We start from the raw sequence: 24,429 nt of genomic DNA on the forward strand, positions 1-24,429 counted from the left end.
TGCAATTTGTTTGATCTTCTGATGACTTTACTAGACAATAAACGACAGCACCATCAGCAAATAACCATAAGATGGCTGCTAAGATTGTCTCCTAAATAGTTTACGTAGGTAAGGAAAATCAGAGGGCCTGTAACATTACCTTGGGGAATGCCAGAATCACTTCTGTTTTACTTGATGACCTTCCGTCAGTTACTAAGAACTAGTTGTGTTTCACAGGAACGATGATTTCCAAATCCATGTTGACTGTGTGTCAAAAAGACTGTTCTCTTTGAGGTAGTTCATGATGTTTGAATACAATATATGTTTCGAACTCCTGTTGCATATCGACGTTAAGGATATGGGCCTGTAATTATGTGGATTACTCCTACTACCTTTCTTGAATATTTGTGTGGCCTGTGCAGCTACACAGTCTTTGGGTACAGATCTTTCGTCCAGTGAGCGGTTGTGTATGGTTGTTAAGTATGGAGCTTTTGCAGCAGCATACTCTGAAAGGAATATAATTGGTACACAGTCTGGACCAGAAGACTTGCTTTTGTTAAGTGACATAAGTTCCTTCACTACTCAGAGGATATCTACTTCTAAGTTACTCATGTTGGCAGCTGTTCTTGATTTGAAATCTGGAATATTTACTGTGTCTTCTTTCATGAAGGAATTTCGAAAGGCTGTGTCCAGTAACTCTGCTTTCACAGCACTGTCATCGATAGTATTTTCGTTGTTATTGTGCAGAGAAGGCATTGGCTGTGTCTTGCCGCTAGCATACTTTACATACAACCAATCTCTCTGGATTTCCTGCCAAGTTTCAAGATAAAGTTTCATTGTGGAAACTATTATTATAAGTATCTCACATTGATGTCTGCACTAAATTATAAGGTTCCACAAAAAATCGGCAATCTTGGAGATTCAGCGTTCGTTTAAATTTGGTATGCTTTTTTCCTTGTTTCTGCAGCAGTGTTCTGACCCATTTCCTGTACCAAGGGGGATCAGCTCGTTTGTTAATTTATTTGGTATAAATCTCTCAATTGCTGTTGACACTATTTCTCTGAATTCAAGCCAAATCTGTTTTACACTTACCGGTACATTGTTAATTTGGAAAGAGTGGAGATTGTCTCTGAGGAAGGCATCAAGTGAATTTTTATCTGCATTTTTGAACAGGTATATTTTTCATTTATTTTTGGAGGATTTGGGGGTTACATTATTCAGTCTCCCCTTTTTTACATTTGTAACAGTATGGTATAGTTTCCTAACTGTTTTACAGGCATCCAAGTCTTGCTTATTCCTACCGATCCATTCTTTTTCAGTTAACTCTTTGAGTGATAGGGGTTTCTCCCTGAAACCACCATTTTAACCTCAAAGGGTTAAGAAACTCTACAGTCATGGATAGTATCACTTCCCCCCTTTCTTTTTTTCTGATGCACAGTGAAAAAACAAAAATGATTTACGAAAAACTTGTTTAAAATTAAATGTTTCAAAAATCATTACAATTTTTTAATAAACTGTCACACCCCCTCTTCCTCTTTCATTCACATTGGTTCACGTATTCACAATCCAGCACAGGTCACGTCAGAAGTTGATCATTATCTAAGTACTAAAGATATCCAAACAGGATGATAAGAAACAGGGAAAAGAATTATGTACAATATGTCAGATTAATATGATTGCCAAGTGACTCACAAAAACAACTGGATGAGCCACCCATTCTGATCACACAGTAAAATTGAGGGATAGGGTGTGTGTGTGTGTGTGTGTGTGTGTGTGTGTGTGTGTGTGTGTGGAAGGGGAGGGGGGGAAAACTAGAATGCATCTATGTACACCTATCACATGCTTTCGATAGAGCCCATCATGGGCTCTTACTGCAAATATAATGGACACTGCTGAGTAAAAAACACATTAATAACTTTAGTAAAGGTATGTCTGCAGGGCATAACACAGTGGGTAAGGATAGGAAAAGATGTCCCAAAGAAAGTAGGGGTACTGTTGTCATACGTGCCACAGAGAAGTGTTCTAGGACCCCTATTATTTATTGCTACATATTATAAACTGAAGTCCCCTGACACGGTTTTCTGTCCGTACATAAAGGCTAATGTCAGGAGGTACTGTAGGGATTTTTATATGGTTTGCACTAATAGACAGTATGATTCATGAGGAAGGTTTGCATAAATAATCTATAAATGTTTCATGTAAACTGGCTGAACTATGATGATGATTGTTGATTAAATCCTGGCTCCTGAGCACATACCGGGCATGTGCTGCTTAAATTGTTTAAGTTGTACAAGAATTATATATATATATATAAAGCAAGAGCCAATCGGTCAATTTCTGCTAAAAAAAAAAAAAAAAATTGAGGTAAGGCAGGCACAGATATACTACCTGTGTTGACTATTTTAAGTATTTGTGAGTTACATTTGATACCAAGTTGCACTGGGGTCTTCATGTGAGAGGGGCAGTTTGCACGGCAAACGGCCACTTTCCAAGTTATGAGAAACATAAAGCAAGAGGTGAGGCCACATATGGGGCATTGCTGTCTTATAGGGACCCATACCAATAATATCTGATTTCAGACACAAAAGGTGTACAAAGATGGGCAGCAAGATTTGCTCAGGGAAATTTTGAGCACTGCAGTGGTGTGTCTGCCATGGTATAGGCTCTGAAAAAGGACCTCATTAGAAAGTCAGAGAAAAATTCACATTGCAGGGAGCTGGGTGGGCTTGTATTATCAATAATTTGGTTGTGGAGGAATGGAGGAGAAGTCAGAGGTTAGAATATACCCAGAAAATAAATTTCTGACATTGCAACTGGTCTGTGGGCAGATATTTTTTCCAGAATGAAATTCTCACTCTGCAGCGGAGTGTGCACTTCTGTGAGGTTTGGAAGGTAGGAGACGAGGTACGGGCGGAACTGAAGCTGTGAGGGCAGGTCATGAGTCGTGCTTTGGTAGCTCAGTCAGTAGAGCACTTGCCCATGAAAGGCAAAGGTTCAGAGTTCAAGTCTTGCTCCAGCACACAGTTTTCATCTGCCACAAAGTTTCACATTTTCTTTCATAGGTCTATCATCTTGTATCTCCTTCTTTCTCTCAATCTTCTCCCACAACCCAATCCTTCCAAAGTATCTGCTAGCAAGCACTCCCTTCTCAAAGAATGTCCCAACGAGTTCTTTTTCCTTTCTCTTACAACCTTCAGCAGACATCTTCTCTCACCAACCCTTTCCAATACTCTTTCATTACTCACTCTTTCCATCCAGCTTATTCTCTCCATTCTCCTCCATGTCAAATGCTTCTAACCTTTTCTCATTCTCTCGTCTCAGCATCCATGTTTCCAGACAAAACATTTGCCAAGCCTTTTCCTTAGACCTTTATATAATTTGCCACATAAGAGTCTCCTCTTTCTGTTGAATGCTTCCTTCACTATGACAATTCAAGTTTTCACCTCCTGGTGACATCTCAAGTCTTGTTATTGTGCATCCAAGATATTTAAATGCACTTACTTGGCTAATGGTAGACTGTCCTATTTTAATATTGGACAGTGTGCCTTGTGCTGATGACCACACTCTTTGTTTTTGCTGTGTTTATTTGCATCCCATATTCCACACAAGCTTCATTCAGATCTTTCAACATGTTATTCACTGTCTGCTAACTTTCTGCCACTAATAACATGTCATCAGCAAATCCTATACATTCAATTCTCTTTCCACATTTTCCTCTTTTCCCATCTAAGCCTTTCGCAATAATCTCTCCAAGGTATGCGTTACACAACAGTGGGAAAAGGCAACAACCTTGTCTAACATCTCGTCCAATGCTGCTTCCTTCTGACATTTCATTTCTAATCCTTATCTTTACTTTCTGGTGTAAATACAGATTCTGTATCAGTCGTCTCTCTTTCCAATCCACTCCTTTCCTCTTCAAAATATCCATCAGTTTGTTCCCCTGAACTCTGTCAAAAGCCTTTTCTAAATCTATAAAAACAGCAAAGATTTCTCTACCTTTTTCCATATATCTTTCCCCTATAGTTCTTAACAGGCCAATAGCATCTCCTGTTCTTTTCCTCTTCTAAATCCAAACCACTTCTCTGCACTCCCTCTAGCCAGCTTGCCATATGGCCTTCTATTCAACACTCTCAGCAACACTTTAGCTGCATGAGAAATTAGATTGATGGTCCTTCACATTTTTTAGTGTTTCTTTTTCTCTCTATTGGTATCATAACTGTTGCAAGGAAGTCCTCTGGCCATTCCCCTTTGTCATATATCTCATTACAGAGGTAGACTATTTCTTTTCTTTCCTTGTCTCCCAGACTCTTCAACAGTTCTGCTGGGAAATCATCAATTCCACATGCCTTCCTATTCTTCATCTTCTTCCACACCTGTTCTACTTCTGCTTCCAAGATGGTGAATCCTTTTCCATCTTCCAGCACATATTGCTCCTCTTCAACCTTAATTTTGCTTTATATTTCATCCCCCTTATACAGACATTCAATATATTCTTGCCATCTGTTCAAAACCTCCTGTGGTTCTTCTGCTAGACTACCATCCGCTCTATTTCCATGTTATTCCTCTTTCTTTTACATTCAAAAACTATCTCACAAGCCACTCTATACATCATTTCATACTTTCCCTCTTTCTCTATTTTTTCGCATTTCTGTTTCATCCATTTTTCCCTTGCTTCTTCAGTTTCTCTTCTTAATTCATTATCCAGTTTCCTGTACCTCTTTTTGTCTTCTTCAGTTTCTACATTTTTCCACTTTCTCCGCTCTTCTATCTTTTTTAACATGTTTTCTATTATCCATTCTTTCCTGGTACTTTGGGACACTAATTCCTGTTACTTCTTTGACAGAGTCCATGTGTCCTTCCCTCATTTTTATCCATTTGTCATTAACACTTCCATCAACACCACCTCTTTCCCATTTTTCCATAAATCCGTTTTCCAAATCTGATGCCTTTCCTACCTCTTTGAGTCTTTCTTTTGCTTTACCTCTCCAGACTTTTTTCAACATCACTTTTATTTCTCCCACTACTAGGTTGTGGTCTGAATTTGTACCTGCTCCTGGATGAGCTCTGATGTTCTTCAAACAGTTCCTAAACCTTTTTTGTATCAGGATGTAGTCCAACTGATAGCTTTCCCTATTCAAATTTGATATCCATGTGTAACGTCTCCTTTTGCGGTGTTCAAATGATGTGTTAACCACTGCTAATGAATTTTCTTCACAGAAGCTAATTAGTCATACACCTCTCTCATTTCTTATTCCTAATACAAATTTTCCTATTGTATCTTCACCCCTTCCTTCACCCACCACTGCATTCCAGTCCCCATAATGATAATGCAGGTGTTTCTATTTTCTTTCTCGATGAGGTCCTGTATTTTCTCATAATATTCTTCCACTTCATCTCTATGCTGGCTGGTTGGCATAAATACCTGTATTAACACCAAATCTTTTGAACTACCCTTCAGTCGTATCATCAGTTTTCCATCAATATATTGTACCTTCATTACCTTATTTTTCAGCTTATGCCCTATCAATATTCCTACTCTGTTTTCATCACTCTTGATTTCCCCCAAGTAAAATAGCTTATAATCTCCACTTTCTATCTCTCCATTCTCTCCCCATCTCATTTCACACAAACCAAGGGCATCTAATCTGTTCCTTTACATCTCCTGTTTATCATTCTCTAGCTTTCCTGCTTGCATCAGTGTCCTCACATTCCATGTTCCAATCCTTATCTTTCCTTTCCTCCTTTCAAATATGTCTACTCTCAATGTGTTCCCCTCCTGGAGATCCGAATGAGGGGAAGTTTTAACTCTGGAATCTTTCACATGGAGAGATGTAACATGTACTGCTTGGAAATGTTGTGTGGTAGTTTCCTGTTACTTTCCACATAGGCAGTAGGATGCCCAGCCTACAATCAGCCGCTCACTATGAGTCAGACGCTGTCTGTAGCCATCCCTCTTGGGTACAGTCACTACTTGGACTCTTTTTGTACCCAAAGAGAAAAGGTGCCTCTTCTGCCAGCTTCACCGTTCCGAAAGACTCTTTCTCTGCTGTTGGGGGTCTTATACATATAACAGGAAATGACAGGAAAAGGACATGGTGAGGACAGGTTTGAGATAGAAAAGGGGGAGCGGTAGGCCATTGTGGGACACACTTTGTCTGGCTCCTCCTCTTTGGCCCATCCGGCTTGGGTGACCCTTCTCGTAGCTAAGCTACTGCCAGCATAGCCCTCCGAATACAGAGCACACAAACCTCTTCGCCCACACGGACAGCACTACGTTAAGATGGTTTCCCCTGAGGACACACATACAGGGTGGGGCAAATAAAAGTGGCCCAGATGAGTGGATGCGATTGGATGTGAATGTATGCATCTAACCACACTCCCGTAGTGTGCACATAATGTGTACGCCTGCCACGTGATCCCTACCAGTTCAGAGCGCAGTATGGGCTGTGCCATTGTGAGTGGAGCAGTACAAAGGAGGCGATGGTACTAACAATGCAGCAATGGGTGTTTGTTGTGGAAAGTAGTTGTTGTTGTTGAGGTCTTCAGTCCTGAGACTGGTTTGATGCAGCTCTCCATCCTAATCTATCCTATGCAAGCTTTTTCATCTCCCAGTACCTACTGCAGCCTACATCCTTCTGAATCTGCTTAGTGTATTCATCTCTTGGTCTCCCTCTACAACTTTCACCCTCCATGCTGCCCTCCAGTACTAAATTGGTGATCCCTTGATGCCTCAGAACATGTCCTACCAACCGATCCCTTCTTCTAGTCAAGTTGTGCCACAAACTCCTCTTCTCCCCAACTCTATTCAAAACCTCATCATTAGTTATGTGATCTACCCATCTGATCTTCAGCATTCTTCTGTAGCACCAAAATTCGAAAGCTTCTATTCTCTTCTTGTCTAAACTATTTATCATCCATGTTTCACTTCCATACATGGCTACACTCCATACAAATACTTTCAGAAATGACTTCCTGACACTTAAATCAATACTCGATGTTAACAAATTTCTCTTCTTCAGAAACGCTTTCCTTGCTATTGCCAGTCTACATTTTATATCCTCTCTTCTTCGACCATCATCAGTTATTTTGCTCCCCAAATAGCAAAACTCCTTTACTACTTTAAGTGTCTCATTTCCTAATCTAATTCACTCAGCATCACCCGACTACATTCCATTATCCTCGTTTTGCTTTTGTTGATGTTCATCTTATACCCTCCTTTCAAGACACTGTCCATTCCGTTCAACTGCTCTTCCAAGTCCTTTGCTGTCTCTGACAGAATTACAATGTCATCGGCGAACCTCAAAGTTTTTATTTCTTCTCCATGGATTTTAATCCCTACTCCAAACTTTTCTTTTGTTTCCTTTATTGCTTGCTCAATATACAGATTGAATAACATCGGGGATAGGCTACAACCCTGTCTCACTCCCTTCCCAACCACTGCTTCCCTTTCATACCCCTCGACTCCTATAACTGCCATCTGCTTTCTGTACAAATTCTAAATAGCCTTTCACTCCCTGTAGTTTACCCCTGCCACCTTCAGAATTTGAAAGAGAGTATTCCAATCAACATTGTCAAAAGCTTTCTCTAAGTCTACAAATGCTAGAAAAGTAGGTTTGCCTTTCCTTAATCTTTCTTCTAAGATAAGTCGTAGGGTCAGTATTGCCTCACGTGTTCCAACATTTCTACGGAATCCGAACTGATATTCCCCGAGGTTGGCTTCTACCAGTTTCTCCATTCATCTGTAAAGAATTCGCGTTAGTATTTTGCAGCTGTGACTTATTAAACTGATAGTTCAGTAATTATCACATCTGTCAACACCTGCTTTCTTTGGGATTGGAATTATTATATTCTTCTTGAAGTCTGAGGGTATTTCACCTGTCTCGTACATCTTGCTCACTAGTTGGTAGAGTTTTGTCAGGATGGCTCTCCCAAGGCTGTCAGTAGTTCTAATGGAATGTAGTCTACTCCCGGGGCCTTGTTTCGACTTGGGTCTTTCAGTGCTCTGTCAAACTCTTCACGCAGTATCATATCTCCCATTTCATATTCATCTACATCCTCTTCCATTTCCATAATATTGTCCTCAAGAACATCGCCCCGGTATAGACCCTCTATATACTCCTTCCACCTTTCTGCTTTCCCTTCTTTGCTTAGAACTGGGTTTCCATCTGAGCTCTTGATATTCATGCAAGTGGTTCTCTTTTCTCCAAAGTTCTCTTTAATTTTCCTGTAGGCAGTATCTATCTTACCCCTCGTGAGATAAGCCACTACATCCTTACACTTGTCCTCTAGCCATCCTTGCTTAGCCATTTTGCACTTCCTGTCGATCTCATTTTTGAGACGTTTGTATTCCTTTTTGCCTGCTTCACTTACTGCATTTTTGTATTTTCTCCTTTCATCAATTAAATTCAGTATCTCTTCTGTTACCCAAGGATTTCTACTAGCCCTCGTCTTTTTACCTACTTGATCCTCTGCTTCCTTCACTATTTCATTCCTCAAAGCTACCCATTCTTCTTCTACTGTATTTCTTTCCCCATTCCTGTCAACTGTTCCCTTATGCTCTCCCTGAAACTCTGTACAACCTCTGGTTCTTTCAGTTCATCCAGGTCCCATCTCCTTAAATTCCCACCTTTTTGCAGTTTCTTCAGTTTTAATCTACAGTTCATAACCAATAGATTGTGGTCAGAGTCCACATCTGCCCCTGGAAATGTCTTATAATTTAAAATCTGGTTCCTAATTCTCTGTCTTACGATTATATAATCTATCTGAAACCTTTTAGTATCTCCAGGGTTCTTCCATGTATACAACCTTCTTTCATGATAGTTACGTGACAACAAAGTCGTGGAAATGGTGTGGTCAGTTGTGTGCTGAGAAGTTTAACGGTGTCAAAATGCCAGTGAAGAGAGTCAAGCAATGCTTAGTCCGAAAATGGCATCAGACAGGCTCTGTTTTGAACAAGTCAAAAAATATGCTGAAACGTGCCCGCACACCAGAAAATGTTTCAGAGTCTTATCAAATCAACCCGACCTATGTTGCAAGAGACCAGCACATCACATCTATCACGCAGACGAATACTCCACCTAGAGCTGCACGTGCATCCCTACCAGGTGTCCGTTGTTCATACATTACAACCAGCAGATGCCCCTCAATGCCTCCAGTTTTCTGAGTGGCTGTTCACTAAGATAACAATGAACAGTTTAGACAAATCTGTTCCTTATGTCTGATGCAGCCTGGCTTCACCAGAGTGGTTATGTGAACTCACAGAATCACACATTCTGGGCAGTGGTGAATCTGTGTAACTTCCAGAAACATCACTGCATGATCAAAAAGGTTGGGATTTAGTGTGTAGTGTCTATTGGTTCCATCTTCTTTCATCAGACACTGACTTCCGCGGGTTACAATGCCAACATTTTGAAATCATTTGTGGCAGGATGGAGCAACTGCCCATACAGCCAGCCAAACTTTGGAGCACATTTACACAATCTTCACATCTGGCAGAGTTGTTAGCATATGTTGGTCTGGTCGTGGCCCTGGCCGACCACCCAGATCACCTGATCTGTCAGTGTATGAGTACTTTGTGTGAGAAGCCCTCAAGTCTAACGTCTATCGCAACAACCCTCACAGCCTTCAAGAACTGCAGCAAAACATTTCAGATTAGACTGCAACAATTCCAGTAGTGCAGCTTCAATCTGTCTTTAGTGACTTGCTGACCAGGGCCAGAAAGTGCCAAGATATGAGTAGTGGTCATTTTCAAGATATGCTGTAGTAAAGTTAGTACTGTATTTCCTTTCCTCTGCTGTGTTTCTTTGTACCCTGAAACTTGGTTCTTTACACCACTTTTATTTGCCCCACTCTGTACAAGTACAATCTGTATAACTGAAAATGTATACTGCTGTAAGCTTGAAAGCTTCACTGCAGTTTAATGTGCCAGTATAAATATTAATAAATTCTTCTGTGCTCAAACTTCTCTCGTAATATTTTATCCAAAACAATAATGAAATGGTATGTAAGGAGATTGCACACAGTAAAGATCAGTACTGTTGAAGCTTTTATGGTGCAGTACTAGAAAACTTGTTACACATTTTTCCAACTTAGTTAGCTAGTTGTTTATTCACTTAACGACATTTTACGATGATATTGTACATGTAAGCTTAATACAACAATAAAATATAATTTAAAGTTAACAAACATGGATGTGTGCAATTATTTGTAAGTCTAGCTAATTCAAATCCTAATATTACACGATTTGATCATATCTCACTCCAAGTCACTGTACACATTGCACACATTATACACACATCATTTAAGCTGACATTAGGACCACAATAATATCCCCATCTCTTCATTGTATTCTTTGTGGATTCACATTTGACTGTCTGAAAAACTGAGTCGTAAACCCTTCATAATCAAGATGTTGAGCTCAGAAAAACGAATGGAGGTTAGCTCTTTCCATCTACGATCTTGAGAATACAATTTTGCAGTAACATAGATTATACTATGTATGGCAATTGAGGACTGACCAAAATGTTGTGTGTTTATTAATTTTTAACAACCATAATGTTTTTTACCGATCCTTGCTTTGTGTGTTTTAAGCAGTCCTATATTGTTTAGTATATATTGCTTAAATGTATGCTTTAATTGCCTTTTTAAATAAATTGGTTTTAGTTATTTCTGACAATTCTTTGAGCAACTTATTGTGCAGTTTTATTTCCTGATGGAAAATACTGCTTTGAATTATTTATTTAATTTTTCTTCATACAAGTAAGTCCAAAAATACTGCAAATTAACTTACAGCAGAAATTTCTCTTAAGGCCTTCTTCAGGTCTGGGTAAAAGTTGGCATCAAAAATCACGTACGTCGTTGGTAGAGGAATTCTGAAGAAGTAATACTTGGAAGTGATGTGATCAACTTGATTATCTTCTTCTCTTAATCAGTGTGTGTGAGACCGTAAAGAAGCAACATGTATTTAAAATTTAACATAAAAAGCAGCATACAAGTGGGTCTCAATTGTACGCTGCAGAGAGTTAAGAGGCAGCACATTAGCTTTTATACAGTTGCTAGAAATAAGACTGGCAATTCATTGTGCTTGCAGTGTATGGTGTCCATCATTGTTCTATCAAAAGGTTGAGCTGAGCCATAAATAACATGCCCATAATTAAATTGGGACAAATAATACTGTTTGTCCGCACTATTGATTTTCTCACTTGAGCACTTTAAGATATTCTGCTGCTTTAAAGTTTCTGCTTGAGCACTATTCAAATGATGTATTCAAGTGAGTTGGTTTGCCATAAACAACACTTACAAATATTTAAATATTAGTGAAATACAGAAACATGTACCTAACACACAACGGATCTGCATTACACTTTGGGTGAACACTTAAAGGTTAATGTAAACTATCCTCTCAAAATGTAAAGTTTAAAGCACAGAAGTGTGTAAATTAAACTGGTAGAAATGAAAGTCTGTAGAGAGCTTTCTGCACTCTAAAGACCATATAAGGTGGAGGCTAAAGCTCTGCTTCAATTTCTACATTAAACTGCAAATTAAGTCAACATTAAAATAATTCTAGATAGTTTCTCTCCTTTTCTGTGAATCCATATAAATATAACTTTCTTACATTATTCGTGGAATTTCTCTGTCAGACTTACTCTATTAAAAAAAAAAAGTTCATGCGAATTTCCATCGTGTTGCCTCTGAAAGGCTGAAGTATGCAATCATTGTTAATTGTTACGAACTGCAACAAATGACAAATTCACCTCCCACAAAAAAGATGCAATTTTAAGCCCCACTGCTAATGGATCTGTCATCACATCTACATAATCTTGATGTCTACCCTCAGTGACAACACTAAATAAATCCTGAATGGAAGCAATAACAACAGACTGGCATGATTATCTTTCCCATAAAAGTTGAGGCAATTTCACTATGGTAGATAACAAGTCAAGCTATAGGACAATTTGCACCTCTCAATTTTTTTCATATAACCTCTCATACTAAACTAGTTTTTCTTAAGTTCAGGAATTCAGGCTGTACTCTCATTTTCATGTCTGCCATAAAACATTTATCCACACACCCAAAGATGTTCTATAGTCACTTACCATTATTTTGAACATAACTACTTTTTATAAGTTCCCTCTCAGCACACCAGTGGACAGATTCTGTCCTACATCCACCAGAGTCTTAAGAATGGGTATGCCAGAGCTGAGATGGATCATGCACATAATATGATATAGGCAGGTTACCTCAGGGTCCAAGACTTAAAACACTGTCCTGTTAAATGGGAAAGTGGGATTCAAAGTCCCACCCTGTTCTGCTGATTCGGATTTTCTGCAGTTTCCCCAAATCACACTAGATTAATTCCTTACCCAACACAGTATGCTCCATCACCAATAATCTTGATGTTGACAAGATGTTAAAATTCTAAACTATCTTCTCCCTTTTTGTTTTCAGACTTGGCAGTATATGGTATAAATTCCATAAATGAGCATTAATCTGGCAGCTGCTTTCAGTTTTTTCTAACTCTACTTTCAGGGTGCTAGTTCCTGACATATCTCCTATCACTTTCCTTAAATAGGGATTTGACAATGGCATAATTTAGTCTCTCTCTGGTAAAATGCCTTGAGTTAGTGATAGATTACATACTTCCAATAAAACAAAGATTATTATATGGGAAAAGATCTTTAGTACTCTATTGGAAACACAATGAAAACCATCCAAGTTTTTATTTTTGAGTGAATGTATGATTATCTTCATTTCAGAAGCCTGTGATACATTCATACGATTGAATTTTATGAGAGTTACTTTTTCAACACATGCTGTAATTTTTCTCTTGAACTGTTTACCCCTATGCTTTCTAATATATTTAAGAAATGGTTATTAAATACATTTGCTACCTGTGGCTCATCAAATGGGGAGAGAGTGTCAGTGAAATGATACAGGGTTTGGGGTGGACATTATTAAAATAAAGGTGTTTTTCGTTGCGGTGGACCTTCTCACAAAATCCCAATCACCAACATTATCCTCCGAATGCGAAAATATTTTGTTGACACCAACCTACATAGGGAGAAACGATCACCATGATAAAATAAGGGAAATCAGAGCTCATACGGAAAGATATTGGTGTTCATTCTTTCTGCACGCTGTATGAGATTGGAACAATAAAGAATTGTGAAGATGGTTTCATGAACCCTCTGCCAGGCACTTAAATGTGATTTGCAGAGTATCCATATACATTTAGATTTATAGCCTTTCCATTCAGCTCAGTAGTGATGTTATCTTGTTTTGTGGCTGGTATTCCTGTATCTTGTTTTATTACATTCCATGTAGCCATTATTCTGTTGTCAGAATTACTTATTTCTGACATTATGTGCTTATTCCTTAATTTTTTAATAACCTTTGAGTAATTTTGAGTAACTTTTATAGAGTGCAATGACTGCAGGCTCTGTACTTGTTCTCGTCAGCAGATACATTTCCCTTTTCATTTCACAAGACACTATAATACTTGTAAAGAACCATGATTTTTTACACGGCTGTTTAAAGTCTTTTCCGGTTAGCTTATGCAGAAAGCTGTTTTCAAATACTGATATGACTTTATCATGGAATATATTAAATTTTATGTTAGCATATGGCTAATTATAAATTTCATCCCAGGTCATCCAGTGAAAACTATACTTAAAAACATTTGTGCCGGAGTCATTAATTATCCTAACAGATTTCCACTGTGGAGTATCCATACTGTAAGGAAGTATGTTATTTATCCCAACTAACTGTGCATCATCATCATCATCATCATCATCAGAGAGAGCATTTGTTATTTGGTAAACAGTTATTTTCTTACCCTGAGTTTCACCAAAGAAGATATTACCAATTGGGGTCCTACAGCCTTTATCCGCCTATGCTGGAAAGTTAATTACTGAGATCAAAGTGTAAGGTCCAAATAGGATTTACAGATCATTTTTCCTATCATAATGTTTTAGAAAATCTACACTGAAGTCACCACAAACTATTGACTGCTTCTTGCTGTCTCACACATAACACAGTAAGGAATACAGATTCCTCATAACATATTCAAAAATTTCGCAGTGGGGATCTAAATATATTTACAATTAAAATCAAATTGTCTGTCGGTATTAATTCACAAGCACACACTTCTATGTGCTGAACACTACAAAATCTACTTGTCTCAATGTTTCTGAACTTGTGCTCGGTCTTTATATATGTAGCAATAATAAACAGAACACAAAAATGTCAAGTAAATATAGCATATTATGATAACAGTATCATCAGTACCAGAGAGATTAAGATAATAACTCTGTGGGGAAAAAAGTTGACATAATGTTCAATGATGAGTTAATGTTGTATTTTTCATAACGTGGACTTGATTTTCTAACTATTACTCATTGTTTAGAATAGAATAATACACTCAGTTACTTTATTACCTGTCTCCTTCCTTAAAATAACAACAGCATTTTTAAAAATATTTCATCAACTAACAGCTCTCAATCACAGTCTAACATAATGTCTGATTTGTATGCCAATGAAGTTGTCCCTCCTTTCCAGAAATATCATTTTAGATGTTTCTGTGTCCTGCCCCTTACTCCAAGAACATATGCACATTTGCACAGTACTAGATACAGCTGCATGCCAGACACCATTTTTACAGCTGTCATTGATACATAATAGCCACAAACATGCAAGTAGATGATACACAAAAAAGTGAAATGGGTTTGGGTTGTTTGGGGAAGGAGACCAGACAACGAGGTCATCTGTCTCATCGGATGAGGGAAGGAAGGGGATGGAAGTCAGCCATGCCCTTTCAAAGGACCCATCCCGCCATTTGCCTGGAGCAATTTAGGGAAATCATGGAAAACCTAAATCAGGATGGCCGGACGCGGGATTGAACCGTCGTCCTCCCGAATGCGAATCCAGTGTGTTAACCACTGCGCCACATTGAAATGGGAAAGAAGTGTGTGAATTCTGTACTTAATACTCATTTACACAATGGATGAGATGGTGTTTTTACCATATTCATATATAATGATGTAGATATGTAATGAGATATACCAGAATGTAAATTATATAATAAGAATCACCAATTTTTAAGTGTGTTAAAATCTGTATATCTTTAACTAAGAAGCGCACGTACATGTATAAATTAAGGATAATTAATAAACATCTGAACATATTTTGTTGTTGTCCAAGACCAGTTTGACAGGTTAAAGAATATAGTACGTTCAAATGCTACACCTTCCATTAGACTTCATTAGGACTGTGGGCAATTCAGAACTGAATGAGGAGTCACTATTCTAAGCAGCTCTATGGAGTGGATTCAGATCCATAAACTGGCAAACTTTAAAATCTTCCAACTTGTATAATACAGTAACATCAGACAAGTGCGGATTGTGCGAGAACATCGATTTGTAACAATTTATGTGAATGACGTTAACAGTGATAGCATTTCGTATAATTTACATCATTTCACAATGTACAGACCTTCACACACACCTGATGTTACTGCATTTTTACACCGAAAATGACCTATTTTTGACTATTACTTGTATATATGTTAGATAATCTTAAAGACTGACACATGTTGAAGCAAAATCTTTTGCAGTACCACTTGGAAGTAGCCCAAAGGCTGAAACTACAATAGTGAAATAAATAATTTCCACAGTCAATGGCAAATATAATGGCCTTTAAAATTGTACAGTTCATTAATTTTCTCCATTGTTGACAGTGTTGTTGCCGTGATGGTATTACGTTTGCAAAAATGATAAGAAAACAAACTGCCTTCAGTCACTAACTGTGATTTCATTAATACACAATGCATTTCAGATCTTCAGGTGCTGGAAATCAGTTTTACACCATCGTTTGAGACAGATTAACACTGGTTTCATTAAATGTACACTAGGTGATAAACTGTATAGTTACAGTTTTTACAAAACTATGACAAAAAAGAGAATTACTTATCATTTCTAGTAGTGGTTCTATATACATCGGCAAATAAACTCTGCACGCCATCATATGGTGTGTAGCAGAGAGTACTCTGTACCACTATCAGTCTTTTTTTTTTTCTGTTCTACTCGCAAATAAAGCAAGGGAAAAATGATTGCCTATCTGCCTTCGCATAAGCCCTTATTTCTCATATGTCATCTCTGTGGCCCTTATAAGAAATGTGTGCTGGCGGCAGTAGGACTGTTCAGCAGTCATTTTCAAATGCTGATTTTATAATTTTCTCAATAGTGTTCCTTAGAAAGAACATTGCCTTCCCTCCAGGCATTCCCATGTGAGTTCCTGAAGCATCTCCATAATACTTGCATGTTGTTCGAGCTTACTGGTAACAAATCTAGCAGGCCGTCTCTGAACTGCTTCTATGTCTTCCTTTGATCCGACCTGGTGCAGATCCTAAACACTCAAGCAGTGCGCAAGAATAGACTGCACTAGTGTCTTATACCCACTCTCCTTCACAGATGAAATACACTTTCCCAAAATTATCCCAATAAACTGAAGTTGATCCTTCGCCTTCCCTATCACAATCCTCACAAGCTCATTCCATTTCATATTGCTTTGCAACTTTATGCCCAGATATTTTTATCAACATGATTGTGTCACGCAGGACACTACTAATGCTGTATCCGAATGTTACAGGTTTGTTTTTCCTACTTATCTGTATTAAATTACTCTTTTTTTTCATTACAAATACTTAAGCATAATAATGTGTTGGTTATGACCCGTTCTGTTCTCATTAATCATATTTATGTATGTATGATCACATGTCAGCATACATGTTATCCCTTCTATTGACCACAAAAATCTTTCTATCACTAAAAATGATCCTAAGACAAATTATTAACAACGAGTGTTGGAGTTACGTCTGAGCAGTATTTTGTTATTACCTCATAAATAAAAATAGATTTCAGACTTTCTTGACTTATTCCACATCCATGACAGCCATTTAACTTAGAATCTATGGCAGGAACAATAATTCCCTCATAAATAATACATAATCTTGTTTTATGACATGTTATACATTATTGAGGATCTTTTATCTATGGATCTTTGGAACAAGAAGTATATTTAATCTCATCAAACCCATAAAAGTTATAAAACAGTTTTACAAGGAAAAACAATATAAGTAAAAAACACTGAAGATCGTCTGTCAATACTAACAAAATCAATTCATGATTCACAACATTGGTTAAGTAATGTTCCACAGCAATTCATATATTTAGCAGCAACTCTGAGTAAGAAAGGGGGAAAATACGATACAAGCAAATACGAATCCCGAAGTCTATCGATTTCAGTTCAAAGATATTTGTAAAGGGTATGTACAAAAGAGTGTTTTCATTCAGTTAACTGTCATTTCCTGGCAGCTTCACAATTCAATCTGAACAATAAAAACAACAACTTTTTTCACTAAGTTCAAGAAAGTTGGAAAAGAAGATTGTGGCTAGCATCATAGTGACACTGATTAACATTCCAAGAGAGCACACGCTCGCACTGGACATGTAAATTCATGGTGGCCTTTTTTAAGGAACAAACCTATCATTTCCTTACAGTGATTTGGAGAAATCACAGAAAATCTGCTTCCACTGGTAGAAAAGTATGCACCTCTACCAAAAGTGTTAAAGAAAGGATCTGTGTGTAACAGGCTCATTTCATGTGGCACATGATGACAAAAATGCCACATACTGATATGCTAACTGCACAAATAGCAAAATCATTTACTTGAACTCAGAACATGGCAACTTGATTTTCTGCAGAATCTGAATATAGTTATCCTTATCACCACATTCATTTCTACATCTATACCAATTCACTTTACACACATTTATCCAGTGATGATATCTGTTGCTGCAATCGTCAGTCCGAATATGCATTTGCGCAGCTCTTCCCAATAGTCTGTCTAGTGCAAATCTTTTCTGCTTAGTTACTGTACCTTCCATCAATCTGTACTATAATCTACCATAGATCCCTGGGAGAAAAAAACAATACCCAGTAGTTTGAAGAAAACACAGGTCACATTCGTTTACAACAAGGACAGTAGAAGTGATCCAGAAAACTACCGTCCAATATCCTTGGCAATGATTTGATGTAGAATCATGGAACATATTCTGAGTCCAAACATAATGAGACATCTCGAACAGAATGACCTACTCCTTGAAAACCAGTGTAGATTCTGAAAATACTGATAATGTCAAACCCAACTCACATTATTCTCATATGACATACAGAAAGCTTTGGATACTGGCAGTAAGGCAGATGCAGTATTTCTTGATTTCCAAAAAACATTTTACGCAGTACCACATCTATACTTACTGTCAAAATTACAATTATATGGGGGTATCAAGTAAATTTGTGACTGGACTGCGGATTTTTTTAGGGGGGGGGGGGGGGGGGGGGAGGACAGAGTATATTATCTGGATGGAGAGTCAAGTCACTGGCAGATGTAGTAGTAACTTTGGGTGACCCCATGGAAGTGTCTTAGACACCTGCTGTTCATGTTACATGTTAATGACCTTGTAGAGAATATTAATAGTAAGCTCAGGCTTTTTTGCAAATGATGCAGTTATCAATAACAAATTACAGCCTGAAAGAAGCTGCATAATTATTCAGTCACATCTTTATAGGATTTCAAAGTGGTGCAAGGACTGCCAACTCGAGTTCAGAAGTGTAAAATCACACCACTCACAAAAAAAACGTAGTATCTTATGACTATGATCTCAATGAGTCTATAGTTGGACTCAGCCACACACATACCTGGATGTAACACTTAGTAGGGATATGAAATGGAATTATCACTTAGGCACAGTTGTGGTTAAAGCAGGTATTACACTTTGGTTTGTTAGTAGAAAACTGGGGAAGTCCAATCAGTCTACAGAGAAGATTGATTACAAATCATTCATGAAACACATTCTAGAATACTGTTCAATTGTGTGGGACCCCTACTAGTGATGTAGGCCCCGCAAATGTCCAGTGGGCAGGATATTTAAAATGGAAATTTGCCCAAAACCGTCTTAAATGCCCATAATCTGGGTGCTTATAAAAAAGTACTTTTTCAAGTTTTTACTACAAGAATGTATAACTTCAAAAGTAAAATAAAGGATGGGTTGATACTCCCTATGTTAGAAGTTAGTAAATATTTACATTTAAACATACAACTGTCATTCTTTGTCTTTACTATTAAGACCGAAAGGAAAGAAGAGAGAAGTATGTTTTTTTTATTAGCATTGCAGCTTGCTTTACCAAGGAAGGACACACGTTATTTACAGTTGTTTATCATTTACAATGTCCTTTTGCCCCCCCCCCCCCCCCACACACACACACACAGTGTTGAACAGGTCTGTAGTGAAAACCTCGTATAAAAAAAAAAAACATTGTCCTCAGGGCATTGGTTTGCAATGTAACACACTTTATAAAGTGCGTAAAACCTATGAATATTACTGAAGAATGATTATTGATAACAAAAGTATTACTGAATGTATGTGTTTCTTGATAATAAATGTATCCTTAAATGTTAAACTTTTTCAGCAAAAAAACATGCTTTATTGTCACATGCAGCGATAACTGAGTCAGACTATGGTTTTCTATTCTGCTCCTTTCTTTATCTACTTTTAAATGACTGCACTGCTGTGAATATAAAATGAGAAAACTTACATAAAAATATTTAATAATAAAGAATTGATGCTGAAGATGCTGGAATCGTTCAATTCCAATACTAGTCTATTCCTAGAGAATTGATGTCTCTTGGACTCATGGAATCTGAATTGGCACACGACTCATACCCAATTAAAATCATTATGGATAAAGTTTTTTTACTCTGATATTTTAGCAGTAGAATAGTATAAGTAAAAATACTACCTACAGGCTACCTACTTAATATAAACTAGATTTTCTTCAATAATTACTTTTAAACATGATTTTTTTTTTATTTTTCTTATGTACTAGCCCAAGAATTGAAGAGTTATTAGGGGAGTTAAATTGGGTTGTAAGTATAACTAAACATTTGTAATGACAAATGTATAGTTATGTTTACAACCCAAATTAACTCCCCTAATAACTCTTCCCTGACTCTCAAATAGCTTTTTCAACTTCATTACCCCACCAGTATTGAAGAAGTGATGCAAAGCACCTCTTCCAATACAAAATATCATTTTAAATCTTTCTTTTATAAGTGTCAGTTACCATTTAATCTTTAAACTTTGGGTATTTGACCCAACTTATAAATGACCAGGCATTTTACATCACTAACCCCTACAAGACAGTACTAACAGGGGATAAAAAAATGGCTCTGAGCACTATGGGACTCAACTGCTGTGGTCATCAGTCCCCTAGAACTTAGAACTAATTAAACCTAGCTAACCTAAGGACATCACACACATCCATGCCCGAGGCAGGATTCGAACCTGCGACCGTAGCAGCAGCGCGGCTCCGAACTGGAGCGCCTAGAACCGCACGACCACCGCGGCCGTCAATGGGGGATAGTGAACGTATATAGAGAAGGGCAACATGAATGATCACAGGTTTGTCTGACCTGAGGGAGAATGTCACTGAGATGCTGAAGAAACTAAACTGGCAAACTCTTGAAGATGGATGTAAACTATCCTGCAAAAGCCTACTACATTTCAAGAACTGGCTTTAAATGACAACTCTAGGAATATACCACAACCCTCTACATATTGCTCACATAGGGGTCATTAGATAAATTAAAGCAAGCACAGAGCCTATGGAATAATCATTCTTCCTGTGCTCCATACATGAACACAATGGAAAGAAACCCTAATAACTGGTACAATTGGACGTACACACTGCCTTGCACTTCACAGTGATTTGCAGAGTATAGATTTTCACAAAGCTGTTTACTGTATTTTAGTCTTGCTACTCCACAACAACACATGCCCTCGTAACCATATTCTGATTCCTTTGTATCTAGGAGTGTGTCTTATCAAGCTATTCCTTCTTCTAGTCAACTTGTGTCCTAAAGCTCTTTTCTCAGCAACTGAATTTTTAAGTTTTCATTGGTTACTTAATTTACACAGCTAACCATGATTCTTCTGTAAAATCATATTCCAAAAGATTCTGTACCCTTTTTAGTGTAGTATGAACTGATAATTGACACAAGAGGCATAACCTTAGCACCAAAATGAAGCTACCAAAGAAAATTTTGGGTTTAAATTATGATATATTCATAACCTGCTGGACCTATCGAAAGATCATGAATTCTTGCAGCAATGCCCATCTTTACCATACAGTATTTTTTGCCTCTGAAATGTACACACTAAAAAATAACTAATGCATCAGTTTAGTAAAAAGAAGAGAGGAACAGATGATCACACACACAAAATATAACGTCAGTGACTCGAGGAAAATATGTAATGATAGCTATTATTCATTTTGCACAGATTTCTGCTTAAAAAAAAAAATTTAACCAATCTCTGAATTCTAACACAAAATTAAGCAGGCACTTTGGATATTCACTTACACTGTGCTACAACACCTCATGTTTGTTCACAATTCAATTGAAGAATAAAGAATGCTACAACAGCTGACTGCTCTATTTTTTAACTGGATAACCTGGAGGAAGGTTTAAAATTGTTACTTAATTGCCACAAAGAAATGCATTTCTACATCACATCCACTGTGTTGAGCATCACAGATGTTTCATTATGCATTTGATGAATGTAATAATCTTAAACACCAAGCCCATTCAATTTGAGATTTAAATAATAAAAAGCACACACTTGCCTATAAGCAACACTTTCACATATATAGATTATCACAACAGATAAACTGCTGAGTAAGAACTCTCTCCCCACAAAATAATGACTTCTGATGTTCAGAGTCATGAAGCAATTCCACAAATAATACAGTTCCCTTGGTGCATACCAGTGTGAACAAGAAAGATATTGGTATAAGAGTTACCCAATTCCTTCTCAAAAAAATTTATCAACAGAAGCAGCCACATATTATAAACAATATGTTTAAAAAGCAAAAAGTGACAAAACTAGTTAACTTGCAGCCATCAACACAACAAAGTTGTTTACTTTTCTGATGGTATCTAGTAAATTTAAAAGTACTGATTGCTGAAAAAGCGCTTTTCTTATAAATGATACATATGCATGCATTTACACAGTCCTCATCAATTTATAGAATTTATAGTATGATATCTCATACACTGGAATGACAATTATAATGGTACTGAAAACAAAGCACAGTATCCTGCCACGAGAGCAAGAATGTTTTGTGTGTGTGTGTGTGTGTGTGTGTGTGTGTGTGTGTGTGTGATTTCGTTTTTTATTATTATTTTATTCAGTCAGCATTATGCAACGTAAAAGAGTCTAAACCTTGGAGAAAATTCTACAGATCAAGATTCTGACATTCACTTCTGGCAAGTATTTTTTTCTGTTAGTTTCCATGTTGAAAGATTAATAACCAGTGAAGGGTGCCATCAGAGCTTTCGATCATGTAGTCCACATTTCTTCACCACATGAGGCAAAATTAATAAACACTGAAATAGCTTGTCTTTCAATAAAAAACTGGATTAACTTTTCCGTCAATGTTGCTAAACAATTCAGGGGGTTGGGGGTTAAGTTAGACATTGACACAAAATGCTTATCAGATGCAGGTCGTAAACAAACAAATGTTAGGGCGTCACACTGCTATGTGAGTAACCCAAATGTCATTAATATCGATGACTAACTTTATCCAACTACATGACTCGATAAAACTTTATTTCTAGAACTACCACTTTCATTTAATGTGTCAGTTACTAGAGATATCTGGAAAACAAGCTGATAGTATCTACGACGTGCCACAGCCAAGATCATTGAAGGTACAGTAAACCACACACATTTCGATTCCAAGCAACGCAGCTAGGGGAAGCGCGCCTTATAGAAGAATAAATGTCGTTCTTTACTTACATACCTCTCAATATTTACAAACAACATACTAATCAAAGATCATACGCCTTCCGGATACTTCCCACAAGATGAATCTTACGTCAATTAGCACACAAAAGCACGGCAATGAAACGATTCATGTCATATATACGTACACAAAAAGTCTGTTTTTATCTTTTGTTTATAATTATAAACTACAATGTACGAGTTCACAAATGAGCCATGCAGCCCACGAAAATACAAGCAACGTTGGCCGACTTCAAACACCGCAAAACTCTTAAAAGAATCGTGTATTACTACTTAGTGCTCAAAAGCTATAATATTCTACTCACCCTCTCAAGAATCCACATAATGAAGATTCATTAGCACATTCACATTACTTCTGTTGATCGCATGTGAGTTAATTGACATGAAATGACAACTGCATTTAAACCCCCTTTTTTTTCGTCATTTTTGTCTTGAAATGCAACAGCAGGACGTCCGCCCCCAACTCAAATATCGCATTTCGTAAACTGAGTAGCTTTATTTTTGAGTATCAGGATGAAAATAAAAAAATAATGATCCCATTATTTTCCTCGCGTCAGCTGCCACTATACACACACACAATCAAACAGACGCCATGTTAGATTTTCCGAGCTCCGCTAAGAAATATTCTGCGTTCATCCGATGGTTACCAACATAAGGGATTTGAAACAAGGATATGTTAGAAATTTGAAGCATCAAGCAAAGTGTTACACCAGCGTCTACAATTCTACATATAGTTCTGCGCAGCATAAAAGACTTAATTCATAAGAGAGCCAAAATGTTATAATAAAGCGCAGTGTAACACTCGACTATACGTCAAGATTGCAGTTGGTCGTTGCTTTCTATCACGCACGATATTTCATCTGACCACCTACCAGACATCTTCAGGTGATCTGTCGGATACTGCTCACCTGAGGAAGGGTCACCTGAAGATGTGTGGAACCTAACCAGATGAAATATCACGCGTTGTGGAAAACGATGACCACCTGTATGCCCGACACTGCATCGGGTATTGAATATCCCGGGAAATTTTCAAGATTCACACTATCTCTCATTCGATTATAGTGTAATCGCATTAAAGTAGTCTTCAATCGTGTCACGCTCCGCACTTCGCTTCATTTTGGATGGAAAGAAATGAAGTTTCAATTTTTAATTTGAGTTTCATCACACAGAAACCTCCATAATCAGATTAGGTGTACAAGATAAAATTAAGAGGAAAAGGGCTACTTTTCTTGGAACATTGAACTGAATCAGTAGTTGGCCAGGCCGTATGCGGCAGTAATGTTAAGATACGTCGGGAAGGGGTCAAGATCCCACTGGTCTAACCCTCCGAAGCAGCAAAAAGACTCCGCTTCAATCTAGTATATACCTTTAATAGCTGACTAGCACTATCGAAACTGTGAACACAGATATACAGATCATACAACGGTTTCAGAAGAAGTTTGACAACACATTTCATCGTGCAAGCTCAGACCAAAAACTAAAGAACTAAAAAGATCAGGAAGATGTCACTGACCGCCAGCAATCATGG

The 24,429-nt window shown here is 37.6% G+C and overlaps 1 protein-coding gene across 5 annotated transcripts in view; it reads right to left on the reverse strand.

Moving 5' to 3' along the window:
• LOC126183263 (rho GTPase-activating protein 190) overlaps nucleotides 1-23,487 on the reverse strand; it is a 308,492-nt gene extending 285,005 nt beyond the window's left edge. For all 5 annotated transcript variants that reach the window (XM_049925082.1, XM_049925086.1, XM_049925085.1 and 2 more), the window contains exon 1: nucleotides 23,207-23,487. The gene's annotated coding sequence lies outside the window, so the exon portion shown is untranslated. The remainder of the gene's footprint in view (nucleotides 1-23,206) is intronic.
• Between the last annotated feature and the right edge of the window lie 942 nt (nucleotides 23,488-24,429).

The sequence above is a fragment of the Schistocerca cancellata genome, chromosome 4 (genome assembly GCF_023864275.1).
Source record: "Schistocerca cancellata isolate TAMUIC-IGC-003103 chromosome 4, iqSchCanc2.1, whole genome shotgun sequence".
Lineage (NCBI taxonomy): Eukaryota > Metazoa > Arthropoda > Insecta > Orthoptera > Acrididae > Schistocerca > Schistocerca cancellata.